The sequence below is a fragment of the Prionailurus bengalensis genome, chromosome E4, assembly GCF_016509475.1.
Source record: "Prionailurus bengalensis isolate Pbe53 chromosome E4, Fcat_Pben_1.1_paternal_pri, whole genome shotgun sequence".
Lineage (NCBI taxonomy): Eukaryota > Metazoa > Chordata > Mammalia > Carnivora > Felidae > Prionailurus > Prionailurus bengalensis.
The window spans coordinates 52,436,625-52,450,240 of record NC_057360.1 but is presented as its reverse complement, the minus strand read 5'-3'; positions in this window follow the sequence as shown (position 1 = coordinate 52,450,240).

Genomic DNA, 13,616 nt, shown 5'->3' with positions numbered 1-13,616 from the left:
TAACTCTGCCTCTTTTATAATTCATCCATATTCCATTATGCCTATCAGTACTTGCTCACAGTGTTGTAGACTTTTACATTTCTTGGGCTTCCATTGAAGAATTCATTTTGTTACTTCAAAGGATGCTGGATTATTCTTCTATCATGCCTCTGTTACCTGCACCCTATTGCACTGAGATGTTTTCTTAGCTACAGTTTTACTGGGAGATTTAAGGCAAGGTTCTAGGAGTGGGTATGTTTTTACTGTGAACAAACAAAATTCTCTTTCAGAAGTAGGTGAAGTATAATGATAAGTCTAGCAACTATAGAGTTTTCTGGATTTCTGAATTGACATGACCGATGATTCTGCATCAAGAGTGAATTTGGCAAAGCATCACTTTATTCTAGAATTTCCATTGCCTACATTTAATGAGACAAATGCTTGATGGGTTTGCTAATTTAAGTCTGAAGATTAATCGAGTACTTTGTGAAAGACTAATAAATATGTAAAAAGAAAATAAAAAAAAACTCTGAAAGCAAAGACTTCTCCATTTTAGCAGGAATAAATCTGTCTTCATCAGTAGCAATCACCAAGATTAATAGTAATTACAATCAATATACAAAAGACAGATTACATCTGACCATTTATTTCACCCTTTTTTTAATTCAAAAATTATCAAGAGTCTGAGAAGAGAAAACTACTCCCTGTGAGGAAAGTGTTCCCCCATGTTAGGTAAATTAACTCTTCTAAGGTACTAAGGTATCATTTAGTAAATGGTTTGTTTTGTACATGAAATTATTCCATGCCCTTTAAATGCTCACTCACCTCTATGCTATGAAATACGTGCAGTTAGGCATCTTTTCACTTTCTTCCTTTGATAGAACTTTAATCTTTAAAATAGTCCTAAATTGTGTTTATTTTATTGAATAAATAAAAACAAACCACTCTAAAATATTCATATTCCATTTTAAGATTCAAAAATGTGTTTTTTACAACCCAACTAAAAATAAAAACCCCTTTGTATTTTTCTTTAATAGAAGTAAAACTTATTCGATGAATTACAGATAATTGTATGTCAATTCACATATTGTGGTCTGATATTGGAAATATTTTTACTAAAAAGCCTCTGACAAAATATGATTGATATAAAATCCTTTTTAAAAGTCTGGATTGATGTGTTATAGTTGATAAAAATAAAATGATATTGTTTTTTCTACAAAGACAATAGCTCTTGATTGGTTATATAATTAAAACTCTTTCCTGGATCCTAATTTCTTCTAGGATCAGTCAAAAAATATTAAGATCTTATTAGGCCTTATGTGATCTGCCCTGCTTAACTTTGTAAGAATTTAACTTCTAGTAATACCAACTCCTCCCTCAAACTGCATATTAATTCATTTTGATACAACAAATAACTTCTTTAACCGTTCATGTGATAACAGTGGTTAAAAAGAAAGCTGATCCAGGGAGTTTAAAGTTTAGCAAGTGCCTTGCAATATAGCCATTGAATTTCTTTTAGTTCTTCAAACACATTGAGTATTCATAGCTCTCTGCCACCCCTTTTAAATCTTGGGGCTTCACAAATACTTTCTTCTCCCTGGAACACTTTTTCTCTATTCTTTCCCCCAACCTTTCAGTCTATTTCATCTAGGTAAGTACTATTCAGCCTGCATGACTCTGTGTGAATTTTATATCTTCAGAATAAATACTTCACAGACCTCCCCTTCCCACTCCACTTCTATGAACACAACCGTTCTGTATTAGCACACTTACCATGTGTGCCTCAATCACAACAGATCCTTTATCCTTCCTTAATACTTACCAAACTGGAGATTACTACCAGCAAGAGAGAATCTTCTAAGTTCAAGGACTTTGTTTATCTTGTTTCCTATTTTATTCCTATCATCTAGCAAAATACCTGGGACATAATGGCTGTTGCTAAATATTTACAATATATATTTGGTGAACTCTGTGACAAACACATGAGGCATGTATTATAAGATAAAATCGAGTGACCATTTCTTCCTTTGATAAGTCTGAAAGATGAACACCGATGGCTTTGTAATAAGGGCACAAGGTGCACCAAATACCAGCTGTGCTGTCATTTTTGGAATCATTTCACTTCCTTAGAACATCTAGGCTCTTCCTGAAGTAACGGGGAAGTCATTATTTTTTGGAACCATCCCCTCCATTACAACCTCAATTGTCCTATAGTCGTGGTCAACCATGAACAACCATCTACTTCTTCATTATTTTCACCTCTTTGTCCTGGACCTGACATTAGAAGCTCACCAGAATTCTAATCCTTTTTCTGATAGAAAGATGGTCATATATCTGAAGGCACTGATCATACTCTTCCTTTCCTTCTTCCCAAATCCTTTCTTCTTAAGAAAAGGTACGTGAGGTTTCTAAAGGAGTCCTTATATGGTGTGGCTTCCAAATTTTCTACATCTTAGTTCTCTCCCTTTAAAGGTACTCTAATTTTTTAGGGGTGCCTGGGTGGCTCAGTCGGTTAAGCACCCAACTTCAGCTCAGGTCATGATCTCATGGTTTGTGGGTTCAGGCCCCATGTCTGGCTCTGTGCTGACAGCTCAGAGCCTGGAGATTGCATTGGATTCTGTGTCTCCCTCTCTCTCTGCCCCTCCCCCATTCATGCTCTGTCTCTGTCTCTGTCTCCATCTCTGTCTCTCTCTCAAAAATGAATAAATATTAATTTTTTTTTAAAAAGGACTACTCTAATTTTTCACTGTTCCATTTACATGGAATTAAATATTACTTCTCATCTGGATGACAATTTTAACTGATTATCTTATTTTAATACCTTTCAGTGGCTGCTTTATATGAATGGCTTATCCTAAGCTTGAGGAAAGCCAAAAGCTCTAGGTCATCTTAATCTGATGGCAATCTGGTACATTTCTCCCCATGTTTTAGAGTCTTCATTGAAATCAGTACTATGGTTATCAAGATGATAGATTTGGTGTGTAGAAGAGATTTCCTGAAGGAAACTGCATTTTGTAGTGTCCAAGGCAATGGTGACTTACAGAGAAAATCTGGATGTCATCACTCTGACTGCAGGGTATAAAAAAGACCAAGAAACAGTAGGGCAGTGTTGACCTTTAGACTACAGCATAAGTCTACTGAAGAGAAATGTGCTTCTTGGTCTCTCATTCTAGCAAAATATGGCATGCAGACTGGAGAGTCTTTGCTCAGAACAGCGTGTCTTCTGTTTAAACGACAGGCTCTTTGCTCCCACTTTCAGACTCTGGAAATTCATATCATTTCTTATAGCGAGAATGTGGAAAACACAGTGTTCTGACACCATTTTACAGCTATTCTTGTACTTTTTAATTTTTGTTAAGTGCATTTTAAAATTAAAAGGAAATCTTTAGGACTCCAATTGAGTTTTAGCAATGAATCTACAGTCCATTATATTTTAAGCCCTCAGACTTTTGCCTTCTTTCCTCTTTTAACATTGAGAATATGGGATACAATAAATTACAGGTATTAGATTTCTGGCAAAATGCAGCTTAGGACACTGCACGTTTTAGCACAAAGTGCAAAAAAAATCAATCTTTTCTGCTGTCATAAAGCTTATTGAAAACTGCTATTGTGCCATTAAAATTAATGTAATCGCTTTTCTCTTTCTCTCTAAGTCCTACTGCCCTTTTGGCCAACCCCTTCAGGTCACCTCCCCTCCAAGACAATGAGCCCTTTCTGCTTCTTCCCCTTAAATTAAACACTGAAACTAATGCTGTGAAATGTTGCTTTTCTAATTCATATTTTACACAAAAAGATTTAATTTTCACATAAAATGGCTGAATTTCCATTTGGATATTTCCCATACTCTTTGCATCATTTAAAACCCACTGCTATAGAAATGTAGAGGGAAATGGGTTCTCTTTTTGAAATATGCTTGAAAAAGGCATCAAACCTGAAATAATTTACAGCAACTTTTTGATTTAAGACAAAACTTTTGGGGTTTTATTAGGCTTTATAATGAGGCTTGGAAGTTATCTACAGTATATTAATATTTAAATGTAAAGAATTATATACTCTATGCAATACAGATCTTAACTCAAATGCAGTAACGATGCATTTGGTATTAATTTAAGCATTTGCTTAAGAAAATGTCCTCTCATTCACAACGTTCCAAAATTAAGCTTATACCAAATTTTCCTTTACTGATATTTAACCAGCTTATGGGTTAACCTCACTGACCTTGTTAATACATGGAAGAAACTTGGGGGCCACTCACCTCTGCAGGGAAGTTTGGGTGCCTGGAAGCTACTATACGCAGGCTTTTTGCTCAGTGAGACAATTGGAGATCCAAACTCCAGGTCCTTGAACTGGCCTCAGAAGGGGCTGAAAAGTCCTTCTTTACACCTCTTTCCTCCAATCCCCACTCTGGTAAAATATTCATTAGCTAATATCAAATTACTAAGCCCTCCTGGGAAGGTGAATTCATCCCTGGTCCCTGCTCAACACAAGCAACTTCTCTTGGCAAAGTCACTAGTCTTTGACCCCTATATAGTCAGGATTTGATGCAAATTGCTTTTATGGACATACATGCTAGGATTAAAATAACATGAACTGCAATAACTTATAAAATCCACAAATTAATTTATATTAAATTTGCTTACACATTTTTTCTCTATCAGGTGCACGCATACACTCTCACATCCTATTTGGTGAAGGAAACCTACAAGATATTTAACTGTGTGATTGCATGCCACGCTCATGTTTATTTTCTTGCTATTTGCAGAAAGAAACTGCTTCTACTCTTGTTTTAAGAGAATATTTTTGGTACTTGCCAAAGGGAACCAGTGGGAAATTAAAGACACAGTTTGTTGTTCACCATGGACTCACTAAGGAGAGAGTCATAGGCAGGAATTCCTTTTCTAATTCATTGTCATAGCCTTTCATCTCTTTCCTTATATACCTGTCTCTTTCTATCTCCTCCGTACTAAGATGGCACTCTGTCCCACCACACCTTGGGGAGAGAGGTGTAAGTGTTCTTGAGTCTGTTCCTCTACCCCACGTCCCCTCCCCCAAGACACTCAGCCATCACACATGGAATTGAAATTCAAATCAACACCAAAATACAAACACACCTTTTAGACTGTCTTAAATCATCCCTTTGCCTTTTATGATTCATAAAACGGAACACATAACCTAAATAAATGACTGCCTTCCTTAAGGTCTCATTTTGATATGAGTGGTATTTTAAAATAATAGCATAAATTGCTAAAGGAAGAAAGAACTATTAAGAGATTTGAATTCCAATTAACTGTCAGTGATTGCTTTGTAGCTCTGGGTCAATTGCATTGAGAATTTCAGAGATCGGTGTTTTCTGAGGGTGGCAAAGGACAGGATCCTGGAGGCTTGTAAAGCTCCTCCATAGCCTTTGAGACCGTCAGTTAAACTTCAGCTATCTTGGAAATTTACTTAAGGAGCATACCTCATTTCCTAAAGTCAGAAAAGTGAGAAAGATTTTCTATTCCTTTATATGTTTACATTGGACTATTTTCTTCACTTTTCTCAGGTTCTTTTGCCCTTGTCCTTTGTCTTTCCAATCATTTGATTAATAGCAACCCTCGGAACAGAACATTTGAGACTGGCTAATTGAAAATTTTGAATGGATCAAAGGAGTGTTGGAGAAGGAAAATTTCACATATCAGTCATGGAAAACCATTAAATTATATCTTATAGTAACTAACATTAAGTGAGGTTTAAAGTATGCCATTCAATAAAGGTATTATTTATATTATGTACACTCTACAGAAGTTCTTGTATGATATTATCCTCATATTACACATGAAGAACTAGGGTTTGAAATCTGTCAGTTTAGCTTTAAATCTTATACTAGTCACCAAAATATTATATAAATAGTTGATGTGGAAGTTACAAAGATGCATGCATATGTTTCTTCCTTCAAACAATGCATTCCTGGAAATAAATATGGTACCAGGGAAAAAACACACAAAAAAGCATGGGAAATAGGCGGTATCTTTCTCCTGCTTTGTATTTCAATGGCATAATGCTTCTGCTTTCCTTCTGCCTTCTCATTTTCTTCTCCAATTCGTAGTTGAGTACATTTTGAGACAAAGTATTCATGGTTTAACCACTACTCTTCTAGACGTGGTCACCTAAATGAGAGTGTGTGCTCTGATATGTTCTCAGCCTAGGCACTGTGTCAAGGCTGTGGGTTTCCAATGCTGTCACTGGATGGGTAAGTCTTTGCAACACTGGAGTACAAAACCAGGATGCCACTTTCTCCAACAGCTCTATTGGCAACCAAGCTGACATTTTGATTTCCACATGGCTGTTTCCTCCGTCTTCCTTCAGTAGATGTCAAACTTTGAAAGGATGGGAGGAGGAGGAAAAAGATTTATTAGTCTTGTCAAATACCAGCATAGCACCATAGGATAAATGCCGTTTCAGAACTATCAAATAAAATGTCAAAATGTTACAGGGCCCACTGACGGGAGTCACCAATCTGCCATAAGATTAAAAGCAGCTTTCATAGAAAAGGTAGATTTTAGCTCAGTCTAGATAGAACAGCAATGATGATCCAGAAAAGGTTGGGAAGATGCCCATTTTAGGAAGATTAAACACAGCATATACAAAGTCAAGCATAAGAACTTTAAATTCATTTTAATCCAACCACATGTGGCATGGTAAAAAGGGTAGAGAGCTAAAATCAAAAGAATTATGACCAGACGACAAAACAAAGTCATTTTTATTTGGTACACAGAAGACTCCACAAAAGTCTATCAGACAGGTAACTGACATGTCCAGAGGAAATGAAATCTGGCAACAGTGTGAAAATGGCTCCTAGTTGGAGGAAATGAGAAAGCAGCTTCTTGAAGCAGTCAGAGAGATGATGCTATAAACATTGGGATGCATGTGCCCCTTCAAATCTGCATTTTTGTCTCCTTTGGATAAATTCCTAGTAGTGCAATTGCTGGGTTGTAGGATAATTCTCTTTTTAATTTTTTGTGGAACCTCCATACTGTTTTCCAGAGTGGCTGCATCAGTTTGCATTCCACCAGCAGTGCAAAAGAGTTCACTTTTCTCCACATCCTTGCCAATGTCTGTTGTTTCCAAAGTTATTAATTTTAACCATTCTGACAGGTGTGAGGTGGTATCTCATTGTGGTTTTGATTTGCATTTCCCTGATGATGAGTGAATTTGAGTATCTTTTCATATGTTTATTAGCCATCCGGATGTCTTCTGAATGGATTAAGAAGATGTGGTATATACATTCAATGGAATACTGCTTGGTGATGAAAAAGAATGAAATCTTGCCATTTGCAACAACATGGATGGAACTAAAGTGTATTATTCTAAGTGAAATAAGTCAGTCACAGAAAGGCACATATCATATGTTTTCACTCATATGTTGAATTTGAAAAATATGACAGATTAACATAGGGGAATGGAAGGAAAAATAAGATAAAAACAGATAGGGAAGCAAACCATAAAAGACTCTTAAATACAGAGGACAAACTGAGGGTTGCTGGAGGGGGGTGGGAGGTGGGTTAAATGGGTGATGGGCATTAATGAGGGAACTTTTCAAGATGAGCACTGGGTGTCGTATGTAAGAGATGAATCACTAGGTTCTGAAGCCAAGACACTACTGTATATTAACTAACTTGAATTTAAAGTTAAAAAAAAGGAGAAATAAATGTGATAGAGGGGTAACCTTCATCAAGGATTCGGAGAACAAATGAAGAGAGAAGACTGGATATAAGGTACAAGTCACATATATTTTTTAAGATTCAGTGGCATCTTGCATATGGGTGGTAAAGGAAATTTTCTTGACATTTAGCATATAATATATTTATACAATTTCAATTATGCCTTCTAAACATGTAATTAAACACTAAAACATTCACCATTCTTTAAGTACCATAGAATTTTAGGAGGAAAATAGTAAAAAATTCAATTAATGTATATCACTTTGAATTTTATAAAATGCAAATATAAGCTTAAAATATGATCCCAAAGGTCAGTTTCAGTTATAATAGGCTACATACCCTGATCAATCTGCTCTGCATAAAACATCAAAAATATAAGATAAAGTATATTTAAAATTTTTTTAATGTTTATATATTTTTGAGAGAGGGAGAGAGAGAGCATGATCAAGGGAGGGGAAGAGAGAGGGAAACATAGAATCTGAAGCAGGCTCCAGGCTCTGAGCTGTCAGTATAGAGCCCCGACATGGGACTTCAACTCACCAACCATGATATCATGATCTGAGCCAAAGTTGGAGGCTTAACCGAATGAGCTACCCAGGTGCATCTAAGATAAAGTATATTTTAAAATACTTATAAATTCAAAGTCTGAAAAATAAGATAAATTACCAGGGAAGATGGGGAGGAAAAAGAAAAGAAAGAGAGAATTTAAAAAAAAAAAGAAAAGAAAAGAAAAGAAAGAGAAAAGAAAAGAAAAGAAAAAGAAAAAAGAAAGCAAACATAAATCTGGAGTAAGTAACAAGCATCAAAGCTAGTGGCTGATTTTCTTAGTAGCAGTTACTGTTCCCTGGAGGCCGTGAATTTCAGTTTCTCCACACGAAACAAGACATAAAAAGAGGGCCTGAAAAGATGGGAAGTTGTATTGTATGACAATACCGTCCATAAGCTCAGAACTAAAATGTTACAAAAACAAAGAAAAAGAAATTCACAAAGAATGAGGGTCATCAGGAAAATAACAACAAATAGAGTCAAACTCTCAATGACTTCAGAAAATGAAGATGATGATTAAAAATGAAAAAGTCTCAGGTCATGATCTCACGGTTCGTGGGTCTGTGCCCCGTGTAAGGCTCTGTGCTGACAGCTCAGAGCCTGGAGCCTGTTTCCGATTCTGTGTCTCCCGCTCTCTCTGACCCTCCCCTGCTCATGCTCTGTCTCTGTCTCAAAAATAACTAAACATTAAAAAAAAAATGAAAAAGTCTGTCAGTAGAAAGTATTGGCAAGATATGGAGCACAAGGAACTCTTCGGAGCTGTGGTCTGGTGGACAAAAAGGACCACAAGTTTGAAGGTGCATGTCCTCTACGCTGAGCTTTCTCTGCCATGGCAATATTGAGACTTTGAGCTGGATCACTGTTTGGGGGTTGTCCTGTGTTTTGTAGGATGTTTACCAGCATCTCTGGCTTCCATCCACTAAGTGATGGCAGCGTTCCTTATTTCTCCTTCCAAAATGTCTCCAGGCATTGCTCAATATCTCAGGGAGGAAAAAATCACCCCTGGTTGAAAACTACTGCTCTGTAATCTTCTACCCCTAGATATTTGTGGCAGAGGACTCATGTGTATTTCGTGGTGTGTGTGTTGTGTGTGTTAGGAGTCATGCATATGAAGCAGAATGGTATTGTTTATAAAACAGAAAAATAGGTGTGACCTTAGTCTGTCTGTGAGGATATCTTCATACCTTAACATAATTAGTGTATAATTTCCCTACTGTGTAACTGTAAAAATGCAATGACATGTATCAGCTAATACTTACAATATTGAGAACATAAGCACATTGCAGAAGCATGCTTGGAGTTGGACCCCATTTTTGTAAAGCCTGAAAAGATGCCAAACTAAAAAAAAAGTATTTGGGGTGATATCTACTTACTAAAACTATGACAAAAAGAAAGAGAATAAAAGGCAAAATATTCAAGATAAATGACTACTTTTTGAAGGAAGGGTTGGGGTCACACAGTGAGCTTCAAAATATTGGTAACATTTGACTTCTTTATCTTGGTGGTGAGTACAAGGTTGTTCATTTTAATGTTTTCCTTCACTTTATTTTTCATGATTTTACTCATTTATTTTATAATTCAAATATAAAAATATAATACCATATATGGTTTAATATTATTAGATGATTTGCTGACACCATTGTTTTGTCTCCTGAGGCTTCCTTTCTCTTTCTGGCAATGTGCCCACCTCCCCTTTTTTATTTGTAGAGCTGTTCATTCTTACCACCACAGTACCCACGCCTCTCCAGTCGGAACTTACAGTTACGGCATGTTGCTCCCATGGCCACAGGGGTTGTCAGGGATCACAACCAATCATGGCACTTTTCTTAGTTTGCTAGGGCTGCTGTAACAAAGTATCACACGCTGGGTGGCTTAAGCCACAGAAATTTATTTTCTCACAGTTTCAGAGACTGGAAGTTCAAGATCAAGGTATTGACAGATTTGGTTTTAGCTGAGGCCTCCTGGGCTTGCAGGGGGCCATCTTCTCCCTGTGTCCTCACATGGTCTTTTCCTCTATGCTGTCTCCCTGTGTGTCCAAATTTCCTCTTCTAAAAGGATATCAGTCATGGTAGATTAGGGCCCAAACTAATGGCTTCATTTTCACTTAATCACTTCTTTAAAGGCACTAACTCCAAATGCAGTCACATTCTAAGGTATCAGGGGTTACGATTCAAAACATGTATTTGAAGGGGACACAATTCAGCTCATAAGAGTACCCATGACCCCTGGCCCCATGAAAGTTCATTCCCAGTACCTTTGAGCTCAAACTGAAGGTCAGAGCTTTAAAACTCGTTGTTCCAAGGCTAGGAGGATGCAATTTTGTAATCTGCCTAAACTATACCCTCCCTCACATAGAGAAAACATACCTAGTTGTGGAGGGGAATAGAGAAAGCCAATAAAAAGAAGGAGAGAGTGAGAATGATTTCTGCAACATTCAAATCTATTTTCAATCCTCTTTGGGCTTTCTACTATTTAGCTATCTGAGCTGATCCATTTCCCTTTATTACATATATTATTCAGTGTGTGCTTTTCTCACCTGGAATCAAAAAGTACTGAATAATCCATAAATCATTTTTTTTTGGTACGTGGGTAGAGTCCAAACTATAAATTAAATTCAAAAACACTTGCTTGCAAAATACAGAGTACATCTGAAACTAAAAGTTACTCCTGATTCTCTTAGATAAAAGACTTGGAACATAGTTGCAAATGATTTCATTTTACTTCAATTATTGATAAAGTATGGTGTTAGTGAAGTATTTTATTACAGATGATCTAATTTTGCCATCCTAACTAACTTTAGGTAACTAAAACGAGCTAACTTTTTTTGGTGGTTATCCTGCGTTCTGCATGAAATAACTACTCAGGTCCTACAAACATGTGTAGATGTAGTTGCAGGCTTAAGGCTTCTCATCTGAATCATGTGACTGTAATTGATGGATTCACAAAATGTCCATAAGGATGAGAACTCAGTTATTTATTATAGTTCTATCCATTTAACACTACCTGAATTAAAATGAACAGTATCTGCCTATCTCAACTTACATGCTCCCTTAATACTTACCAGAACAGCTAGGTTGACAGTGGGAATCAACAAATCTTATGAAAAATAAAACAAAACTAAAAAAAACATCAGTTATGAACATTCATACTACCCATATTTTTAGAAAACTTTTTTTTTAACTTTGTAGGTCAGTAAACATCTTAGACTACAATCGGTTTCACTTTAAATATTATTAAAGTAGGTCTTTTTGTTATTTTTATTGGTATTGGAGTAAATATTTTTCTATTAGATAAAGATGAAAAGTAATCTGTGTATTCTGTCGAACAGAGCAGGAATCTGAAGGACTCAGTTGTTTGGATGACATCATAATGTAGAATTTTCACGTTGATTACTTTGATAAAATTTTTCTCGAAAAAGATCTAATAAATAAATCTCAACATTACTCCATTCTCCTTACCATGTATTAGTAAATTTTGAAATTTCTGTTGGAGTCATTTGGAGCATGTCCATCTATTTATGTATAAATATATAATATTAATATAATAGTAAGCCTTTGAAAGGACAGGTTATATTTCCTGAAGTGATATCCAAATTCATATAGAAAATGAATATATGATTTCATTTAAATATGACAGACTTAACACATACATTTATCTCCATTCCTCATGAAATACTTATAAAATGACAGTCAAATAATTTAAAAGTCATAGTCCTCAAATTGATGAAAATAGAAGAATAACCTCATCAAGCAAGATGTATCAACAAAAATTGGGAAACTGAAAAGTAGCTATCTGATGATAGCAGATTTAGCAGCTTGGAGAAAATTTTTTAAAAGCCAAGGTGATTTGTGCCATGGAATCTAAATAAGTCTTAGGATCTGGAGACACACGTATCTCTCCAGGTTGTTCAATAGTAAGACTGGGTGAAAGTCTGTATAAGGAGTATTAGGGTGCCCAGATCCCTCCTAGTTAGCAGACTATTTAACCTTCTGCCAACTCAGCAAAAACAAGAGGTTGTTTCCTAGTAACTGAGTGAGGGATATTCTGAACGAGGAGCATTCAGGATTGATTCAGGGCAGGAATAGGTACCAAAGTTTGCACACTAAAAAAATGAATTTTCCCCAGCCCCTCTCACCCTTGGCTCCCTGAACAATAGCAAACAGGGGTTTAGATTCTCAGAAGGAGACCAGAAATTGTAGAAGAACCGAGTAGCTCTACAAATGTAGATTAATGTGTATATAAATAACAAATAGAGAGTGAAAGGTTGATAAAAAGAACAAATCTTGGCTTCATGTAAGTCAAAAGTTTTATTGATGAGAGGATATTAAAGAAAGCCCTTTAGCCTACACAGCAGAGAGCTACCATCTTCTTCCGAATGCCTCAAAAAATGGTGCACAGATGCCAATAATAACATCTGAGTGAGTTTTATCTCAGGACTCTGAGAAGCATATTCATCTCTCTTTGACTTCCATCATTTTAACAGGTCGGAAGAGACCATCTGATCTGGATGAATATACCTGCTAAATCTCTTGAATGAATGCTACATCGTATGGTTGCAAGGCACTGTCTTTCCAGAACACAAACGATGTCCACCAATCACCCTTGTACTTTTCCCCAAGTATATTCCCTTCAGTATGATGAGACCAAATGTATCTTAGAAATCTTGACAATCATGCTAATTAGCACCATTTGGATTTTATTTTTCATGCTATTCGGTTAAAAAAGAGAAAAAAAGGTCCAATTCCTTTCACAGAAATCCATTAGCAATAAGCTAGAGGATGCACAGAACATCTTATTGTCATTTTAGCTCCTCAGTAGCAAATGTCAATAGTGAACCAAGGTCCCCAGACATTAGAGGAAAGCCTGAAGTATGAAAAACTAAAAACAAAATAAGCAAGCAGCAAAATGGAAATAAAAAAGTCTCAGTGCTGAGAGGAAAGAAGAAATTGTCAAATAAATCTTAACACCTTAAAGATAAAAAAAGGTTTTATTGCCACAAAACAATAAAATAATGGTTGTTTCAAAGAAGTTTGAAGGTTTTTAAAAAATGCTTAATGATTTATTTTGAGAAAGATAGCATGAGTGGGGAAGGGGAAGAGAGAGAGGGAGAGAGAGCATCCCAAGTAGGCTCTGCACTATCAATGTGGAGCCTGATGTAGGGTTTGAACTCACTAACCATGAAATCATGACCTGAGCCAAAGTCAAGAGCCAGACGCTTAACTGACTGAGTGACTCAGGTATGCCAAGAAGTTTTAAAGAACAAGAGTTTTCCAAAATTAAAGATAAAATAGAATTTTAAAATTCTAATAGGAGAGTTGGAAGACAAAGTTAAGGAAGCTCACAAACAGAAAACAAAATACAACAGGGCAAAACTGAAATAAAAGAAAAAAA